The sequence below is a fragment of the Pristis pectinata genome, chromosome 2 (genome assembly GCF_009764475.1).
Source record: "Pristis pectinata isolate sPriPec2 chromosome 2, sPriPec2.1.pri, whole genome shotgun sequence".
In the NCBI taxonomy this organism is placed as follows: Eukaryota; Metazoa; Chordata; class Chondrichthyes; order Rhinopristiformes; family Pristidae; genus Pristis; species Pristis pectinata.
In genome coordinates this window covers 52,903,047-52,925,164 of record NC_067406.1, presented here as the reverse complement: position 1 = coordinate 52,925,164, position 22,118 = coordinate 52,903,047, and the positions used below count along the sequence as shown (strand labels likewise).

General features: G+C 39.8%; 1 protein-coding gene across 4 annotated transcripts in view; it reads left to right on the top strand.

Annotated features, from left to right (window-relative positions):
• Positions 1–22,118, top strand: part of LOC127567551 (cAMP-specific 3',5'-cyclic phosphodiesterase 4D) — a 938,945-nt gene that overhangs the window by 27,591 nt on the left and 889,236 nt on the right. The window contains exon 1 of one of the 4 annotated variants that reach the window (XM_052010583.1): positions 11,253–11,275. The exons of 2 other annotated variants lie outside the window; for them this stretch is intronic. The gene's annotated coding sequence lies outside the window, so the exon portion shown is untranslated. Of the gene's footprint in view, positions 1–11,252; positions 11,276–22,118 lie in introns of those variants that run through there. One more of the 4 variants, XM_052010573.1, reaches the window with a different exon arrangement.

The following is a 22,118-nucleotide window of genomic DNA, read 5'->3' as shown; positions in this document are numbered from 1 at the left end:
GTGGTTTTATTGATGGGAAAATGCGGAGAGAAGCTGCTTCCATCATTCACAACGAGGCCAGGTGCACTACAGAAACTTCCATGATGTAAAAAGTCATCATGTGACTTAGAGTTGAGGAGAGAATAAGCCCCACCCACAAAATAGCCGAAAACTTTGACATACAACAAAAATATGAATGTACTTAGTCCCTTGAAATCATTGTCCTCCAAGGAAATCAATAGATAAGGAATCCATGTGCCATTTATTTGGCGCTAGTTTTTTTAGTTGATTACTAATTTTAAGTAGTGAGGAATTGCCACAATTTCTGCTCCTACAATGGACTTCATGAGAAGTCAAGTGCCCGAGTGTAGTCAATAGAATTAGCCTGAACAGATACCCGAAACATCGAAACTTCTATGGTTCTGCAGAAATCCCAAAGATGAAAACAATTATGTGAGGAAATATTAGCATATACATGACAATGTGCTGACATTTCTTCCTAAAATCCAGACAAAAATGTTCTGGTGAAATCTTCTCTCATACTTAAAGACTCCATTGAATGAAGGTCAATCACATTCAATCTCCCCCCAATAAGACAATCCCTTCATCCCAGCAGTCACTCTCATGAAGCTACATTCAGCTGACTCAATGGCAAGTATTGTATGAACTTCCTTTGGAATGGAGACCAGGCTGTACTCAGTACTCCAGGAAGAGTGTCACAAATGCCTATACAAATGTAAAAAAAATCCCCTTTCTCTTGTACTCCAACCCCCTTGCAATAACTGTCAAAATACATTTGATTTCCAAATGATTTGCTTTACCCAAATATTAATTCCACGCACTTAATAAACCAGTCCGTCAGTTTGAAATCATTTATCATTTTATACCAATTAAAAATATAATTTTTCTATTCATAATTTCACATTCCCTTCATTATACCACATCTATTTTGTTTGTTCCCCCCGACCTCCACTAACCCTTTGCATCCTTCTTGCAGCTCGCTTTCTTATTTAGCTTTATATCATCAGCAAACCTGAATGCACTGTGCTTTCATCTTACCTGTTAATAAACATAGTTACTGCTGGGGGCCCAGCACTACTCCTTGTGGATTCTCTTCAGTAACAGCCTGCTAATCTAAAAAGATCAATTTATTTTTACACTATCTTTTTCTTCGAGCCTTTATGTATGCTAATATATTGCCCCTCTCTGATCCCTTATTTCATGTAATGGGTTTTGGGCTGGATCATATACCATGCCAACAGGTAGGCACTGCCCATTCCTACATGTCCACCAAACCACTGACCTTCCAACTGTTGCTCATCAGGCCCCTCACCAATCCCTAACTGTACCACTGGGTCCTGCCCTGGCTGACCCCCTCTTGTTGCAAAAGGACTTTATCTGACTGTGTCCCTGAAAAAGAAAGGTGACTTCCAGCTTAGTCTGGGACTTGGGGAGAACAGGATTGGTGGGGGTAGTTGATTGAGGATGGTAACCATAAAATTAAAGAGATACTATCATGTTTTGGAGTATTTTTACAAGTGAGAATTTAGAAAAAGAGTTACATTTAATAACTTTCTTTAAAACAAATAGGCAGGGAAATGACATCAACTTTGAACAAATGGCATGGGTGATTGGTGTTTAACAAATAGGCAGTGATGAATTTTCCAAATATATGGCACAAATGAGCAATTATCTCAGCATTTGCAAAGACTGGCAAACATCTTTGTTTGGAAGACTCTGTCACAGCCAGGTCAGCAAAATCTTGGGGGAGAGCTTGGTGCGGAGATGGGAGATTTGAGGTGGATAGGGAATGGCATTGTGGGTGGGATTTGGAGAGTGCTGGGTGTGGTTTGGAGTTGGGTGGGAGCTGAAGTATATTACAAGGAGACACAAGAAACTGCAGATGCTGGAATCTGGAGCAACAAACAATCTGCTGGAGGAACTCAGTGGGTTGATCAGCATCTGGGGGGTGCTGCTTGACCCACTGAGTTTCTCCAGCAGATTTTTTGTAGCTCAAGTATATTACAAGGTCTGGTATTAATACCATATTTTTAGGTTAATATAAGTGAGATAATTCAAAGCAAATCACTCATTGTGATTAAGTCACGTGAAAGCCTGAATGAAATTCTACATAGGTTTTTGACAGTTAAATATTTTCATGAATAAATCCTGTTTAAAATTAAGATGCTGTTTCCTGTATGCACTAACAAATCTAAATAATTTAGATTAAAGAAAAGATTAAACATCTCTGAAATTCACAGTCAAATTTCATTGAACATCTGCTCTGACTGGAAAGCTTGCATTATTGTTGTTTTTGTCTTGTTCACCTCTGAACAATGGTAGGGGTTGGGGGGAAATTAGATGACAAGTGAATGTTGGTTATTTGAATTCTATATTCAAGCTAGAACATTCATAGCTTTACTGAGCTGCAAATATCGGTTGAAAAAAATATTTTCTCCAGTATTACTCTCCGCTCTACAATCTGACTTTTATATTTTGGATGAGACCTTCAATTAATATTGTATGATTATGGATTATTTCAAATCTCTTTTTCATTGTATGTGCTATATTTTAAAATTATTCACAAAGCTTGTCCAGCACCATGTAGCATTTTCCTTCTAAACAGATGGCTGGGAAAACTTAGTAAAATTATTCTGTATCAGGTGCCAGGACTAACAGAACTCATCTAAAATAATTGCTTGATTTGATTTTTTTTTTCCCTTGTTTGTTCGGTGGGTTGAGTACATCTCCCCTTGATGCTTTCACATTGCACAGGATCTGAACAGTCTAAGTCTCCCTGCCAAACGTGGGAGTTTGGTATTTGGGAATCACAGGCATAAACATGGGCAAATTTTCACTGCTCTAGGATTGAAAGGCAGTGATGCAATTAACGTAGCATTTTAAATCAAGTGTTCAAAAACATCAACATCAAAGTTCAGTACCTTCCTTGTTCCCGATAATTTGGAAATACCAGGAAATCATCTTGAACTCTCGGTTGACCACATTTTATACATTCTGTAGCAATAGTGCCAAAATCTGAGAACGTATCTGAGTATTACACACTAACTTGCTGAATCTGAGGTATTGACAACAAAAAAAACCCAGGGAAAAATAGCGATTGGAAGCCCGTACTATTTAAAAACATAAATTGCACCAATATGCTTTTTACCATTAAGTTTAAAAGTCTCTCTCAGCTGTTTTAGTTCATTTAATGTTGTCTCCACTTTCCAAGACCCTGATGAAATAAAATAACATATTGCATTGATTTAGACTGGGAGCCTTTTATTCCCACACACAATTTTAAAGGCAATTCAAGTTTCAAGTTTGTCAAGGTGAAAAACATACTTTTGGGGATGTGTGCCTTTCATGTGATGATTGACAATTTGTTCAACCTGTTAGACCCACTGGGGAGTTCAGCAGGCTTGTCAGTCATACTGAGCACTTCATTTTGTAGCCACATTAGATGGAGATGGCAGGCAGATGTCCCCTCAGACAATTCGGCCTTTTGTGTGGAACTTTGTCAACTGTCATGTGTACGTATCTTGCTCCTGATCTGCTGTTGCATACACAAATTTTTGATCTACTATGTTTTTATCTTTTTATCTCTCAGCATAGGTGGTTGCAATACCTTACTGCTGCTTTGAATTCCATTTCATTATATGCTTATTTGGTAATAAATGTCATCACAAATAAACAATATTTGTTTTCTGAAAACCTATACATTTACCACTTCTTTCTTCCCAGCATCTCCTTTGATGATTGAATAAACATGATATCAAGCTATTTCTAAAACTTTTTTTATAGGGTGTGAGGTATCAAGAATTGGCAGGAATTTACAGTCGCCTCTATACACTTTCTGGATTACATGGAATTTTTGGTGGAATAATGTTCTGCTCCCTTAACAATCAACAAGAAAGGTGTAGCTTTAATTTATTTAGTTATATGCCTTGGGTAGTTTATGCCATTGCAGAAGACAATTAAAATGCGTTAGTCTCAGAGCATTAACTAAAGCAATTCTTGTGCCTGATAGAGAATGAGAATAGACTATCCTTGCCCTTGAAAACATACTACATGTAAGGAAGTGCTGAATAATGAGTAGGGAGTGCTCTCCTGTGGATGTTACAAAATGTCCTAAAGCGGATAACTGCCTAAATTGCAATGGATGTTGGTGCATTCATAAAAGAAAAACATATTTATACTGGTTAATTCAGTATCTATACTATGAAAGCAATAGAAATGTTTTATAACTCTTATCAAAGCTATGTGATGAAATTACAGATGTTGGATTACTGATAATTATGATTTTCTTTATTTTCATTCAAGTTTAATGTTTGGACTATTGGAATCTTTTCTTCAATTTAGGTTTTTGTTTATTGAATTTTTTTGTTGATTTACTGTTTCAGTATAGTGGAGTTTAATTAGTTGTTGGGTTTGTGTTGATGCAGGAAGCTATTCTCACTAAATGATTAACGATTATGGCATATTCCCGATGGCTGATATTTAACAGTTGGCTTTAGGCAACTGACTAACAAGAAAAAATATGTTCAGTAAACACTATACTTTACGTCTGTTTATTTTGGATGTACTTCCTCATCCATCAGGAGGGAATACTGGGAATTAAGATGAATTAGGGGATAGGTTGAGAATTGAGGATCCCAAGTCAAATCCTCACATTTATTGTTGCAGCTCTATGATAGGAGCACAAACTCATATATAATGTGCAATGAAAAATAATTAAGCATAAACAGTGATGGCACACAAGCCTACTGGTGAGACTTGGTTGTTATGTGCCTTGACTATTTATAATTGTAGCTGAATCTTGAGGTAAATTTAGATGTTAATCATTTCAGTATATCCATCAGTTTTTTCCATTCAGAAATGCCTTGTTGTTAAAGTTAATTGCTGAAACTAGGATTATGAAGAACACACGCAACGTCTTGTAATCAAGCCTAAAGGTCACAATTATAAATCCTTCAGTGCTGACATCATTATATTATGCTTAGCCTTATTGTAAAAAGAAAATTGATTGCGCCTTTTCAGATTCAGCAAGGTTCTAATTGTTCTGCTTTTTTGTAGCAAATACCCATTTTATTGATTTGTAGTGCTGTTCTCACTAGATTATTCATGGTTATGAAATGAGCATATTTATTGAGTGCATTCCATGGGTTATTTTAGGGAAGTAATTTTGCTGGAGAGTTGGCATGAAGTTCTAAATCAAAGCAGAATGTATAATGTTGTGTACATGTAAACTGGGATTGGGAAAAACCAGCGGTATTTAACCTCTGTGTCAGGAAGTTTGGAACTTCACAGTGAATGCAAATCTCCAAGCTTGCTGGATGAGCCCCATTTGTGATCTGATATTTGACTTCACATAGGGTCCAGTGACAGAGCACAAACTTGCTGCAGTTCTTCATCAGTGAATCTGTCTGCTGTTCTTGGTGTAGAAGCAGGAAGTCCATTCATTCTAAGGGAGAAAAATGGTTGCAAGAAGAAAAATTTTAAATAATTTATACTTTTGAATTTAATTGAGTATGATTTAAAATGGTTGTAAATTATTTATTGTTTTTAATTTTTCTTTAGTATGTTTTATTGTTAATTAATATTTTAACTAATTATTAAATATTCCTGCACAACAGTGGCATTAAAAACATTTAAATTATTGATAGTTTTGACAGATGGCAAAACCTGGGAATATGGCAATGTTGACCATTAAAGTTTCTTTCAGATATTATCTGGGCAAGGCTTTTTCTGGTACATTCCATGCAACTCCCTGCCTTGCCATTTTGGATCAGAGCAGTGTTTACCAGGTAGTCTTCAGTGGCAAGTCCAGAAAAGTCAGACATGGGTTACGTCATCCCAAAAGACAATGATGTAGTTGATGCCTATTTTGATGTTGTATTACTTCCAGATTTCCTGTGTGGCGTGTTTGACTTCCCAGAGTTCTCAGAAATGCCATGCCTCATTGCGAGCTTCTGGTCGTAAATCTTAAACATAGAAAAAGCAGCCCGATCCATTTGTTGCAACAATGAGGTGATATTAGGGGAGCAAAAATACTTCCTATGTCCTCAGAGCTGCCGACAAATTATCAACCTGAAACATTAATTCTGTTCCTCTCTCTTCAGATGTTGTCTGTGCATTTTCTGTTTTTGTATCAGAGTTCTAGATTTGCAGTTTTCTCTTGCTTTTCAGAATGTCTAAATAGTATAGGTAACATAGTAAATCTTCTCAACAGTGATTATCAAATGAAACTTGACTTTGAGTCATGTAAGGAGACATCAGGTCAAATAACCAAAGGTTAGTTAAAGAGCAAAGGTTTAAAGAAACTGAATGATGATGGAGAAGGCACAAAGAATTCCAGAGCTGAGGCCTCGACAGCTGAAGCCAGTGGTGGAGCAAAGAATATCTGTGGTGCATTAACAGGAAAGATTGAAGTAGAAAAATTGAAATAAAACAAAATTCTTATGGTGCAGATAATATATTTTAAATTACTTATTATAGTTCATTTATATTTTATTACAATGAGGGCATAATTCATAAAACCAACCAACTGAATTAAAGTTAGTTATTGAAAGCAATTATAAGGATATGTCTTGAATGAGCAAAAGTGGTTTGTTCCACCAACCATGACCACTTCAAATTCTATACCTAATTATTCTATCAATGCACCCTTTCTTCAAATAACATTTAAAATAGATTTCGATTATATTTCATTACAGTTTCATATATGCAAAGATGAGGCTTCTTTATTCAAAGAATTGCTTAAATATGGATAGAGCTGAACTTCTGTTATCACAAGGAGACAGAAGGATGTGAAGCTTGAACAGAGTTATTTTGTGATAGCTTAGCTAGGTGCCTCAGTCATGGATGAACAGAATGACACGAAACTACTTGTGACATGCATGAATTTCCCATCTGTTTAACAGAATGAAATACAGGCCAATCACATCTTGGCAGACTTCCTCCTTGCTCATCTGCTACTATGCTCTCTGACATGACATTTACTGTGTCCACTGCCTCCTTTGTAGTTCTCATCCTCAGTCCCACAAAGAACCATCTTCTTGCATTGCATTTTCCAGCTTTAACACTTCCAAGAGCAGCATAAAATGGAAGTATTCTACACAGATGGCCAATCATTCTCACACTCTTCCAAGCAATCGCTGGGCAGCCATTTAAATAGAAGATGCAGTCTTTGATAGCTGCAGCTACATAGTCTTTTTCACATCTCATCCCTGAGGCAAGTCCAGTCAGGCAGGAGTTTGCTGTATGTCTATCGGGGGTCAGTTGAACATCATTGATTGCTAATTGTATTGCTGAGAGACAATGTACATTCAGTGCTTTATACTGACAAAAATCACCTCTTCTTTATGGGAATATTCATTTCTATTCAGATCATTCTTCAAAAAGAAGTCAGTTCAAATTAAACAGTACCATTTTTCTGCTACTTTAATTAAGATGCATATTTATTGAAAGTGACTTGCAAGGAACTCAATATTCTGCTGCATTATAAATTTTTCTCAACATTTTCCATTGAAATATTGCTGCAAAAATGCATGGACCCATTGGAATCTTTAATACCCCAACTGATGTATATTTTTCTGACAGTTGATTTTGGAACAAGCTTTATTTCCAAACGTACAGGGCTGCTGTTTAGCCATGTAATGCCAGAAAAGGTGAAAAGAAAAGGTGAAAGCTACATGCTGCATCAGCTATTGGTGTGCCAGCAGTGGAACATCAAGGTCAGAAGCAGGTTCAACTGCACTTAGTGTTGGTGAATTCAGACATTCCAACAACGACTGTTAGCAAGTTGGCATGCACGCTTCTCAAAGTGCAGGTTATAGAATGGAGAATACTTTCCTAAAGACAATTTTTCTTTTAGCCATGCCTCTGTTAATTGCTCCCTTGCATCGTAGTCACAGGTTATTGTTTAATTCATAATCCTGTGCCTGAGCACAAAACCTTACACTGACTGTCCTGTGCAACACTGCAGGATTGCTGCACAGGTGAAATTGCTAACTTTTGGAGTGAAATGTGCAGCCAGTGCTTTGCCTACTTTCTCAGGTAGATGTAGAACATTCTATGTTACTTTCTTGAAGAGAAGCTATGATGTTATCCCCAAAGGAGACACAAAAGACTGCAGATGCTGTAATCTGGAGCAAAAAAAAATTGTTGGAGGAACTCAGCAGGTCAGGCAGCCATTGTGGAGGCAGATGGATGGTAGTTGTTTTGGGTCAAGACCCTGCATCAGGGTCCTGAGTTCCTACACCAGTTTGTTTTTTGATCCTAATGCATTCAACATTACTAAAATAGATAATCCAGTTTTTGCATCACATTGATCTTTGTAGGAACTTGTTATATGTAAATTAGTTGCTATTTCCTCTAAATTACAGCAGAAACTACATTGCAAAAATATTTCACTGGCTGCCAAGGTACTTTGATTTCCTGAAAGGAACATGAAAATCTTCCTTCAATGAAAATTAAGGCCCACGAATTTGATTGTGTTTCATAAAGCTGAAAAATAAAAAATCTGGAACATCACTAAATATGCTGGGTCAGTGGGTCACATGGTCTGCTAAATTTGCTAACTAGGTCTTTATAAAGCAGTTCAGGTCTGTTTCGGGTTAGTTCAAGGACACCAAGCTTACTTGGTTCTTGGCCTGAGAAGATCAATGCAAAAAAAATCAATCAGGTGGGATCTCCAGAAGATTTTTATTTCCTTTTTGCTTTTAGCTTATTTCTTTTTTGCTCCCACATGTTCCATCTTGCAGTCATTGACACCTGGATTCTGGCCAATTGCTTCTACAATTCCTCACTCGCCCCTCTCAACCTCCCCCCCCCCCACCAGAGCTCCAACCAATCACTTCCCTTCTCCTTCTCCCATCTTGATAGTGTCACTGATCCCCATGCTCACATGATCCAATTCACAAATCTTGAAGACCTCTGATCTTTGTGACCCTGCACCAACTTTCAAAGTCACAACACCTCATTGATATCCTGACCTAACCGGTAAAGTCCTGACCTTCTCCCTTCTCCACATACACCCTTTCTCAGCCCATCTCATCCTATCTAAAGAGAACTTTGTGGCCGTGGAGCTCACAGTCCCCTACAGGGTGTTGCTTTCATGTGCCTTTTGGTGTACTAAAGGATTTCTATGCCTATGTGTTGACATGTGTTCTAGTCAAATGATGACTAATCTCATTTGCCTTCTTTTGTGTCCATCATGTCAAACACACAATGTGATTCAACCAGATATCACAAACTGGGAAGCAGAGTGTCCATTAGCTTCCTCCAGTTTCTTGCTGCTTTGCAAAAATTTGACCGAAGCAGCATAAAGACTGAGGAATTTCAGGAATAAACATTGAAAAAGATTTTATTTACTAACAAACTTACTGGTTTAGGCAAGTGAAACTGGTAACACCATATTTTTTAAAAGTCATTTGCATAGATATTTAATACACTCATGTCTGATTCTATGCATAAAGTGCAGGTAAAAATCACTTTGCATATGTTTCAACATGATTTCACTCATTTCTGGTTGATGTATTGATCATCGGGAATTTGGAGCTGGTAATTGCAGGTGTGCTCCATTTCCTGGTGTCATTTGCATATGTGATGATGTCATGAATTGGTATTACATTCATGACCGAAATTGGAACAAAAATGTGCAGCATAGAAATGGGTTTTCAATCAATGTCCAACAAGGAGAAGCTGCCAGACTAAGTCACCAACCATGTGTGAATTTAAAAGTTGCCATTGAGACTTTGATGTTTTGCTCCCTCAGTTCTATAAGAGAACCTTCAGCAGCATTTCACTATAGGGCTTACATTTCTGATCTTTTCCTGTATTATAATCCCATTCCTCACAGAGACTTAAGGATATTTTAGGACAGGGAAATAAGAGAAGATATCTTTATTAGTCACATTTACATCGAAACACACAATGAAATGCACCTTTGTGTAGAGGGTTCTGGGGGTAGCCCACAAGTGTCGCCATGCTTCTGGCGCCAACATAGCATGCACACAACTTCCTAACCTGTACATCTCTGGAATATGGGAGGAAACCGGAACACCCGGAGAAAACCCACGTAGTCACAGGGGGAAGGTACAAACTCCTTACAGATAGCAACCGGAATTGAACCTGGGTCGCTGGCAATGTAATAGCGTTATGCTAACCACTACACTACTGTGCCTGGGCATGCTAGTGGGGTGGGGAAGGGGGAATGTGGTCAGACACAGTGAAGGCACGTATTGCCCTCTCCCACAATGCACTCTACTCCCCATAGCAGCCTTTTCTACAATTGCTGTGCCAGGCATGAGCATGTACTTTAAGAATGTTACTCATTCCCTATGGTCATTGGCGGCAATGACAGAGCAGCTGTGATTTCTACAGGCAGCTGCCGTTGGGAGCCATGCATTTTGGCAAACAAAGAGGGAAAAGCAGACTAAATATATTTTTAAAGGTAAATATCCCAATTTAGTGACTTTTTTGGGGGGGTAGGGGTTTAGTTCTTCGTGCTACACATAGCACTTGTTCAAGCCCTCCACTCGTGCGTGAAAGCCAATTTCAAGGCAATTATCAGTGACTTAACATCCGAAGTTGGACCAGAGAATGAAAAAATGCTTTTTCATGTGTGTGAGAAAGTCATTTTCAGTTGCAGTAAGAAAATTACAGCACTTAAATACATTTGGGATCTTTAAGCAATGGAAACGAAAAACTATGAACAATTGGAATGATTTATGCAAGTGTTTGAATTTCTGACCATGGAAATGAACAAGCAGAAACTTGAGCCACAACTGCAATTTGTGTACAGATTGCCAATTGGTCTTGAAGTGGAAACTCTGAACTTGTCTGTTAATTTGAAGCCTTGAGGCTAATCAGGCAGTCAGTGATACCTTCTCATTGTCTGACTGACAGCTACCACATCACCATTTCCATGGCCAACTACATGTTGTTGCTTGGAAAACAAAGAATGAGTGCAAATACATAGTGCAAAGAGTTGACAGCACCAGATGGAATAATGTCTGTTAGTTATTAGATTTACTTGTCTGATTCCTGGACTCTTGTATTATTATGAGAGATTTCACAAATTAGGGTTGTATTCACTGGAGTTTATTTAAAATGGTAAGAGGTGATTTGGTTGATGTTTTCTGAATATCAAGGAAAACTGAAGTTTAAAGAACTGTTTCTTCAGAAGGAGAAGTCTGGGAGTGGATGGAATGGGGGTAGGCACATACACTTAAAATTGGAGCCAGACCTCTCAGGAGTGAAGATAGAAAGCACTCCAACCTGTAAGGGTGATGTAAGTTGATAATTCTCTTCTTTTTAAATAGTAGTTGTTAATTTTGAATCTGAGAATGATAGATTGTTGTTAACCAAATAAGTCAAGGGAGATGGGAGAGAAGTAATTGGGGTAATTATATGGTATTGGCTCACTGGTTACCTGTGATTTTGATGAATTAGAGAAAAGGGTCATGAGGCTAAGGGACCAACCTTGTACTTGTGTTTCTGTGCTATTGCTTTCACTGTAAGGATCTGGAAAAATAAAGCGAGTACTTGCACGCTATCTCTGGAATTTTTGGATTGCAACGAGTGCTAATGATACATGCATTGCATTTGTAGTAACTTTTCCAAATTCTACATTGGCCTGGTTCTACCACCTACGACTTGGTTCTTGGATTCAAGATAGCAAGAGTGAGATTATCACGCCAATTATAAGGCAACTAATATTACGTGCTTTCCCATGAAGATTGTTTGGACTATTGAGCATGCAATTATGTAGTTCTCAATAGAACAAAAATATCCTATTTTTAAGTTGCTTATTTTGTAGTAGTTTTGGGATAGAACTGCATCAATGATTCCACTATCAACAAATCCAAATTTGGGCACAGAGCTCTCTTCAATAAGACAAGTGCCAGAACATGTGCGTAATATGCAGAAGTAAATTACAGCTCTCAGTTATTTGTAAGTGTTATATGCAGTTAACATTTACAACATGTGATCATTGAAAGAGTTCAGATTCTTTCATGCTGTGCTTGTTTGGAAAAAGATGGGACGGAATCATAAATTACAAAAACAGAGCTGAATTTCATACATCTGGAATGAGGCAGGCGTCGTCCAAGAGCATCAGCGGCACTCACGATGGGATTATTTCTGGTCTGTAGTTTCTGATCAGGTATTTGAATAATAGAAACTTTAACTGGTGTTGAGTAATTTATCAAAGTTAGTTTATTTTTCCAGGATATGCAGGTACTTGTCTGTGCCGGAGATTAGCAAAGTACTGCAGCAGCTTGTTAGCCTTTATAATTGGAGACAAGATTGTTGTTAGAAAAATAGTTATTGGAAGATGTTACGCAAGAGACTCTTGAGGTACTTTCAGCTCCTAATCATGCTTTAGTGTTTTGTTATCTTCAGTTGGTTCCTTCAGTATAAATTCTTCTTTATTGTTGGGAAAGTGAATTCAAGGTTGAAATGATATCAATATAGAAGCACAATGGCAATTTGCAGTATGTACTGATATTTGAAATTATTTCATTTATTATGGAAAATGAAAATTGCACCAAGATTTGTGCTAAGCTTAAACTAATCATATTTTAGAAGAGAGTATCACAGAATAGTACATGGAGTTTATTTTTTAACAATTGTACTTTTTGACAATTGACTTTTTAACAATTGTACTTCAAATTACATTACTTCTGTAACTTGAAGTACAATTGTTAAAAAGTCAATGGCAAAATGCTGTTCTATTTTGCATTGTTGCAGATAACACAAAGCTGGGGCAGGGTTGGGAGGTGGGTGGGGCGGAATGTGAGCTGTGAGGGAGATACAAAAGGGCTCCAATGTGATTTAGATAAAATCAGAGGTTACAAGACAAGAGTGTGTAGACAATGCATGACAGATGCAGTTTAGCATGGATATATGTTAGGTTATCCATTTTGATTCTAAAAATGGAAAACCAGATGATTACCTGAATGCTGATAGATTAGGAAAGGGCAATGTGCAATAACAGCTGGGTGTCCTAGTACAACGGTCACTAAAAACAAACCTTCATGTGCAACAAGCAGTGAGGAAGGCAAAGAGGAGTCAAATACAGGTACTTGCTGCAGCTGCACAGGACTTTGAAACCCCATCTGCAGTTTTCTGTGCAGTTTATCTGAGGAAGGAATGAAAGGGCTTACGTATGAGGAGCGTTTGTTGGCTCTTGGACTGTACTCGCTGGAGTACAGAAGAATGAGAGGGGACCTCATAGCGACATTTAAAATATTGATAGGAAAGGACAGAGTAAATGTGGCTAGGCTGTTTCCCTTGGTGGGTGAGTCCAGGACCAGAGGGCACAATCTTAGAATTAGAGGGTACGGTTTCAAAACAGAGATGAGGAAAAATTTCTTTAGCTGGAGGGTGGTGAATTTGTGGAACTCCTTGCCACGTACAGCAGTGGAAGCCAGATCAGTGGGGGCATTCAAGGAGGAGATAGATAGATATCTAAATAGTCAGGATATCAAGGGATATGGGGATAAGGCCAGTAATTGGGATTAGAATAGTTTTTTTGTTTTTTTTTCTTCTTCCCCCATTCCCCATTTCTCATTTCTATTTCCCTTTCCTTGGAGCAGACTCGATGGGCCGAATGGCCTGCTTCCGCTCCCTTGTCTTGTGATCTTGTGAAGATGTTCTTGGAATGGAAGGAGTGCAATAAAGGTCACTAAACTAATTCCTGGGATGGCAGGATTGACATATGAAGAGAGATTGGGTCAGTTTGGCTTGTATTCACTGGAGAATAGAAGAATGGGAGAAGATTTCATAGAAACCTATAAAATTCTAAATGAAGCAGACCAGGTACAAGATGTTCCCAGTGGCTGGAAAGTCCAGAACCAAGGGTCACAGCCTTAGGATATAGATATGCCATTCAGAAAAGAGATCAGAGGGTGTTGAACCTATGGAATTCTCTACCACAGGAAGCAGTGGAGGACATCATTAAGTAGATAGATATATTTCTTAATGCTAAATGGATCCAGGATGTGAGGAGAAGGCATGGACAGGGTAATGAAGTGAACAATCACATAATTATGGTGAATGGCAGAGAAGGCATGAAAGACAAAGACTCCTACTCCTATGTTCTATGTTTTTACATTTAATAACTGTTACAGCTGATAAAGACCTACTCGCAGGTTTGCCCCTTGTCAAAGCTTATCAGGGCGGGTCTTTTGCATTGCACTTCCTGTAGCCTCATCTTGGTTTGTATCACACCACTGGACTCAAGGAGCATAGGGCCTCACCATAGAGCCCCAATAGGCAAGGACATATGGTTAATACAGGAGGCAATTCTGTGCAGCAGATCTGGCCTGTTTTAATACGATCTGACCCAGTGTATGGTTAAGATGTCATGTTACACTTTTGATTCTGTTTCAAGTGGAGACAACTCAGCTGGGTTACCTCTGAAAGAAATTGAATGAATTTCTTCTTGATTTATATGAGGCTGCTGCATCCTTTGAGATAAAACCAACTGTATGAAGGCCAAATACAAAATTTTAGAGATTCTGAAAATCTGCACAGAAGTCATAAAATGGTGAAAATTAGCAGCAGTTTCAGCCACACCTATGGCGAGGAAAACAGGGTTAATTCTGGGCAATGGAGACATGTTGTCTTTTTGTTGGCTACATGGAACAGAACCTGTTCCAAGCCTTCTCTGGTACCACTCCCCAGATCTTTTTCTGTTACATTGATGACTGCATTGGTGCCACTTCTTGCACTCGTGCAGAACTTATCAATTTTATCACCTCCGCCATCAACTTCCACCCTGCTCTCAAATTCACGTGGACCATTTCTGACAACTCTCTCCTAGATCTCTCTGTCTCCATCTCAGAAGACAAACAATCCACTGTATGTACTATAAACCCACTGACTCCCACAGATACTTAGGCTACACTTTTACCCGCCCTGTCTCTTGTAAGGATGCCGTTCCTTTCTCCCAGGTTCTCTGTCTCCACTGCGACTGCTCTCAAGATTAGGCTTTCTGTTCCAGGACCTCTGAAATGTCCTCCTTGTTCAGGAAGCGTGGCTTCCCTTCTGCTGTGGTTGATGATCTCACATCTCCTCTGCTTCTTGTACTTCTGCTCTCACCGTGCCTCTTCCCAGACAGAACAGAGTTTCCCTCATCCTTACCTTTCACCCTATGAGCCTCTGCGTCCAGCATATCATCCTTGGTCATTTCTGCCAGCTGCAACTTCTCCTCCCGCCACCAGACACATCTTCTTCCCACCCCTTTCTGCCTCCGTGACTCCTGGTCCGCTCATCCCTCCCTTACCTCTGGCACATTCCCCTATCCTCCCAGTAGATATAACACTTGTCCTTGTACCTCCTCCCTTGCCACCTTTCAGGGACCTAAACAGTCCTTCCAGGTGAGGTAAATTTTCACGTGCGTCTCCTCCAACCTTGCTTGCTGCTTTCCTTCCTCCCTATGTGGCCTCCTCTATGTCGGCGAGACCAAGCGCAGACTCTGCGACCATTTTGCAGAACACCTGCGCTCAGTCCGCAATGGCCATCCCCAGCTCCCAGCTGGAGAGCATTTCAACTCCTCTTCCCATTCCCACACTGACCTGTCCATCCTTGGCCTTCTCTACTGCCAGGATGAAGCCGAATGCAAACTGGAGGAGCAAAAGCTTATACTCCACCTGGGTATTCTACAATTCAAAGGTATGAATATTGATTTTTCCAATTTTGCTACCAAAAGGTAACATTCTTTTCTTCCCCTCCCCCCTCCCTCTTCCCCCTCCTTCTCCTTCCGATCCTCTGGTCCTCCCATTTTTGTCTCCCTTCCCACCCTCTTCCTGGAGCCCTTCGCCTATCTTTGTCCCCTTTCTCCTCCTGGGTCCATCAACCCACTTCATACACAGGTTCTCTCCCCCCACCCCCCATCTGGTTCCATCTGCCATACACCTCTCCCCTAATGGTTCCCATTCTCACCCCCTTTACTTATCTGAATCCAGCACTCGTAGTGTTTTGTGTTCCTGCTTATCTGACTATACTCACTGGAATTCAGAAGAATGAGAGGGCTTCTTATAGAAACATCTAAAATTATGAAAGGGGTAGATAAAATTGAGGCAGGAAAGTTGTTTCCACTGGTAGGTGAGACTAGAACTAGGGGACGTAGCCTCAAGATTTGGGAGAGTAGATTCAGGACTAAGATGAGGAGGAACTGCTTTTCCCAGAGAGTAGTGAATCTGTGGAATTCTCTGCCCAGGGAAGCAATAGAGGCTACCTCATTAAATATATTTAAGACACAGTTAGATAGATTTTTGCATAGTAGGGGAATTAAAGGTTATGGGGAAAAGGCAGGTAGGTGGAGCTGTCCATGGCCAGATCAGCCATTATCTTGAATGGCGGAGCAGGTTCGACGGGCCAGATGGCCTACTCCTGCTCCTATTTCTTATGTTCTTACGTTCCCTCCAGCAGCCGTCTCCCATCTTCACACTCCCCTCCCCCCACCTCGCTCCATCTGTTGGTTTTTCTTTTTCCTCTCTCTTTTTGTCTGTCTGCCTCCATCCATCATTTACCTGCCTCGGTCTTCCAACTCCACCCCCGCTCACTTCCCCTACCCGGCACTACCTGCCTGTCATCTCACACCCCTCCTCAGTCCACCAATCACCTCGGAATCCTTTCTCACCACTCATCTTGCCTCTCCACCCTCAGTCCTGATGCAGGGTTTCGACCCGAAACGTCAACAATTTCTTTCCTCCCACAGATGCTGCTCAATCCTCTGAGTTTTTCCAACAGATTGTTTGTTTGTTGCTCCTTATTACAGGCAATGACCTTGCATCAGCCTGAAGAGTTAACTACTTCACAGCATAATTGCCCCTTGACCTGCTGAATATTTCAAGTATTTCCTATTTTTTCTAAATGCAAGGCAAAGTGATGAGTAACTTGGAATTATGTTCTGACAGAGACAAGTTTTTTTATTTTCTCACCTGTACTGAAAATAAATTTTGTTTGCAAGTTTGCAAGGGAATGCATGTGATACAATATTTTCAGTAATATTTAATAATACAGATAATTCAATTTTATTGTGCTTTTAGTTATTACTAAGTCTTGAATTAAGCTTTTAACTCTTTCCAAGTTTTACCTTTTTAATTAAGGTTGTCAAATCCATTAAGATGAATGGAGAATGTTAGATACATCAGTTATGGTGGAGAAAAGCTGAGAGACCAGATATGAACTCTATGAAGTGTCAGCACAGTAAGTTACAGAACACCCCAGAACTCAGTAGAGGGGCAGAATAAGAGGCCAGACATACCTGTATCTGACCTCTACCAGTGTTTTCTACTCGGGGGTAGGGAAATCTAGGCTCAGCAATCATCAGTAGTGAATCTTTGAGTTGATTAGTTTTCCAGTGGAGTCGCTGAGGTCTGATAGGCATGTATTCAGGTAGTGAGTTATCAATGAAAAGCGCCAGGTTTTGATATAAAGACCAGCAGGAACAGATGGTCTGTTAACAGGGAAGGGAAAAAAAGTAGACACACACACAGAGCTTGTTCCTGACTCACTCAGTGGCTGCAGACATGGCTGACACACATGTCCTCCTTCAAGGAGTTCTCCTCACCGTTTCTTAGTCAGGACTTGAATCATGATCTCCTGATATCACCAGAGAAGTGAAGAAAGGGAAAGTTGCTGGAAGCGGGGAGTAGTTGGCACTGATAATTGCTAGGCAAACTGGCCACATGTTTGCTCATGTAGTGAAATTATTGGGAGATGAGTGCTTTTAATCAACAGGATACTCTTATCCCACTTGACCACAGGACACTGAGGTGATCACAGTATCAGGCAGTATCAGAGGGTGATTGCACCAAGTATAGTTGTGGCAATGAAAATCCTTGACACAGCTTGTAATAATACTTTGCAGTGTTTTTTTTTCATTTGGTTATTAATTTTCCCACTTAGATTGCCATTGAGTTAATGCTCAGTATGTATGGGGTATTCTAGGGAGGATTGTTGTCATGCAAGATCTACTTATTTTTACAGGAGCTTCCTGTTGTTGATAGGGATCTGTAATGAGAGGGAGGAGATTACATGGAAGCTAAACATGTTCAGTTGATAATCCAGAAAAAGTAGGTTGAAGCTAAGCAAAAAACAAACTGCTGGAGGAAAGTGGGTCAGGCGGCATCCGTGGAGGGAAATGGACAGTCGATATTTCATGTCGAGAGCCGCCTTCTGGCCCAATCCAACAATTTGTTTTTTGCTTCAGATTCTGGCATCTGCAGTCTCCTGTTTCTCCCGGCTGAAGCTAATCTTGCCACATTTGCCTGTGAAAGTTATCAAGTAATATGCAGCCGCCTGTCTCACCTGAACTGATGCCTATCTTGCTGTTTGAGCAAATTAAATCCTGAGTTCTTCTTCTAGCCATGTAAAGGAAACAAGAGCCATAATGTGGGGAAATCGTGAGGTAACTCTGGTATAAAAACAGAAAAGCAGGTTATGTTTTATCAGTTGAGGGATGAAAAGGTGCTGGTGTTCAGAGAATGTACATGAATTACTGAATCACTGCAGATTAACATGTTAGTTCCACAAGCAATTAGAAGGGCAAGCAGTATGTTGCCTTTATTACAAGAGGATCTTAGTACAAGACTAAAGACATCTTGTTCCAGTTAAATAGGAGACTGGTGAAACTGTACCTGGAATATTGTGTGCAGGCCTGGTCTCCCTAGCTAAGGAAGGATATGACTGTGATGGAGGGAGCGCAACAAAGGTTCATCATGTTGATTCCCAAGATGAGGGTGGGTCACTGTTACCCTGAGAGGATGAGATCTCAAGACGGATGAATGTAATAATGGGTGTGTGTAATGTCAATTGTAGAAGGAATTCTTGGAAAAGATTGTGTTTGTGCAAGTGGTATTTTTTGAGAAGGGAACCTTGTTAACTAGAGTGAAAACTGGGAAGGACAAGGTGAACGAACTTGGAATTGTTAACTGATGTGTTGTGAATCTATAGAATGTTATGGGGTATGCCATGAAAATAAAAAGAAAAGTGAAGATGCTGAAAATCTGAAATAACTGCAGAAGCTGGCAATCTGGATGCGTAATGGTAGAGAGTGGAGGGGGGTGGTGAGAAGAGTGTGTGAAGGTTGGACTTTTACTCAATGCTCTTGCCAGGTCATTGCACCCAGAGCTGCAAAGGAAAAGATCGGTCCTCTCAACTGCCTTAGTCCTGGCCTGCTTGGTAGAGCTCCTTAGATGCTGAAATCAAGAATCTCTCTCTTGGCCCTCAGTTTATTCATTTGAATCTCCACGGAAGCATTTGAAAAGTGAATGGCAGGTCTGCAACTGATCCCCATGGCTAACCATGCCACCGTTGCTCAGTGAGAAAAAGGGTCATAGTATCGTACAGCATGGAAACAGGCCCTTCGGCCCAAGTCGTCCATGCCGACTGTGTTGCCCAGTGAGCTGCCTGTGTTTGGCCCATAGCCCTCTAAACCTCTTCTATCCGTGTATTTATCTACATGGCCTTTAACTGTCACTAATGTGCCTGTCTCAACCATCATTTCTGACAGCTCATTCCAAATATGCATGGCCCTTTGTGTGAAGAAGCTGCCCCTGATGTCCCTTTTAAATCTCTCGCCTCTGATCTTAAACCTATACCCTCTTGTTTTTCGCACTCCCACCCTGGGGAAAAGACTATGTGCCTTCACCCTGTCTATGCCCCTCGTGATCTTGTATACCTCTATCAAGTCATCTCTCAATCTCCTACATTCTAGGGAATAAAGTCCTTGTTTATACAACCTCTCCTTATAACTCAGGCCCCCAAGTCCAGGCAACATCCTGGTAAATCTTTTCTGCACTCTTTGCAGTTTAATAACATCTTTCCTATAGCAGGGTGACCAATACTCCAAGTGTGGCCTCACCAACATCTTATATAACTGCAAGATAACTTCCCAACTATACCCATTGCCCTGACTGATGAAGGCCAGCATGCCAAACACCTTCTTCGCCAAACACCTTCTTCACCAAACAGGAAAATAACTTCTCTTTAAATAGGTGTGATCCTGCTTTAGGTAGGGCAATGGCAGCATTCTGGGAATTATGTGTTGACAGTTAACAGAAGATCAGATGACAAGTGAATTGCAGTCTTCCTTAATTTATTGCTATCAGAACAGTCTCCAAATATTTAACGATAGTGTTGATTTATTTCAGACCAAGCATTTAGTCAATGTATCAATACTACTTTACTTGTTTTCTATATGCCCAAGCTATAAAGGAAATTACTCTGGAAGTGATTTTACAGCAAGTGCTAAATGATCTATGAAGCATTAGACATGACATTGATAGTAGCATTGTCCTTTGGTGATAGAGATGAGACACACACCAGTAATCTAAATTTTCGCCAAGCTGTTACAGCTTTTCTGGGTTTACATCTACCATAAACTGTGCTTATTATTTTTGTTAGCTGTTATCCTGTTTGAGATAAGACTTGGCAGATGCATTTGTGGATCATGCTTGTCCAAACAGAGAAAAGCGTGCACCTCCAAAAACTTAAGTCTACTGGAGTAAACTCAGCTGTTTAGCACCAAGATTAAAAATACAAAGAACAGGGAGATGAATGTAAGTATCGGTATTGTGATTGAAGAGGCAACAACATCTAATTAATGAGCAAATATTGCACTTAACCCAATTGTTCATCGACAGCTTGGCTTGGTTCTTGAAATGATTGACTGCTTATGTGATACAGTGATCATTTGAAACAGTGTTGCTTAAGTCTATCATGTCCATTGTGTATAATAAAATAAGTCTATTGATCAGCTTTCCATTTCTTCCTTGGTATTGTTAATGGTTTCTTTGCTTCCAATTGACTGTTGTAGTACATGATATCATGCTAATTAGGCGACATAAAACCCTTCCTTACTGGTGGATAATTTTTCTCCTTTATCATATTCTACTCAAACGTTTTGCTGTTGTGCACTTTGGAATTTTTTTTATTGCTCTAGTCCCAAGTGTAATTTGAAAAAACATTTTCTGAATTGATGTTTACCACCTGCGCAGGCAACCTGTTTTGTAGGCCCACTGTGTTCTCTGGAAGAGGAACCACTTCCGAATATCTAATGAAGTTCAGGCCTTGCATAACTAGAGATTATAGAATGTGCAGTGGAGGTGAAGAGTCCCGACCAGAAATGTTGACGGTCCATTTCCTTCCACAGATGCTGCCTGACCCACTGAGTTCCTCCAGCAGCTCATTTCTCGTTATGAGAAATAATGCTGCCTCATCCACTGGCAGATGGGCCCAGACCAGAGACATAGATTTAAAATAAATGCTGAATAAATCAGAAGGAATGAGGATAATTTACTTTAAAATTCTTGCAATCTGGATTGCAACGCCTGAGATGGTGATAGAGCAAATGCATCTGTTACTTTCGAAAGAGAATTGGAGATATACTTGTGGGGACGAGGGGGAAAGAATGGCAGAATGAGACAAATTGGATTGCTCTTTCAAAGGAGGTCAAAGTTCTAGCCATGTATCAAATTCTTGAATTTGATGGAGAGAAAAGATATTTATTTTCACCAATTATTGATTGGATCCCACAGAGTAAACATTCAGATCCATTACACGAGTGGTCCTCCTTACTTCTGTGCTGTCAGCAGTGTAAGGCCATTTCTTATTTCCACAGGCAGGCTATAGAACTGAACAGTACCCCTATTATTCATCTTGAGTATCATTTGCATTTTAACTTCCTCACAGCTTCCATTCCAGACTTCATTGATTTTATTACTAATTGGCTTTTGCTTAAAAGTCATTTATGTTACTTGGAACATTTGGAAACAAATCCAAAGCCTTGTTTGCTGGAACATAATATATTTTGATCTCAAAATTAGATTTCACTCATTTTTGATGTGCTAAATGGGTGCCCTGTTTGCCCTAATGTCCCCAAAATTATTACCATAGGTTCCTCCCTTTCACAAACATTGAATCCCCAACTGTTTGATTGAGTTGGAAGCTGCTTTGTCATCCATGTGCTGACTTGTGAGAAGCAAGTCAGGGTTGTTAAAGAGGTCAAGGCATCTTTGAACCCAAGATATCAGTGCACTGGTGCTTCAACCTGTGCTTGGTGTAGCTTTACAATGTGAATTTTTAATAGATTAGAAAGACTGGAGTGGTGATGGGTATCT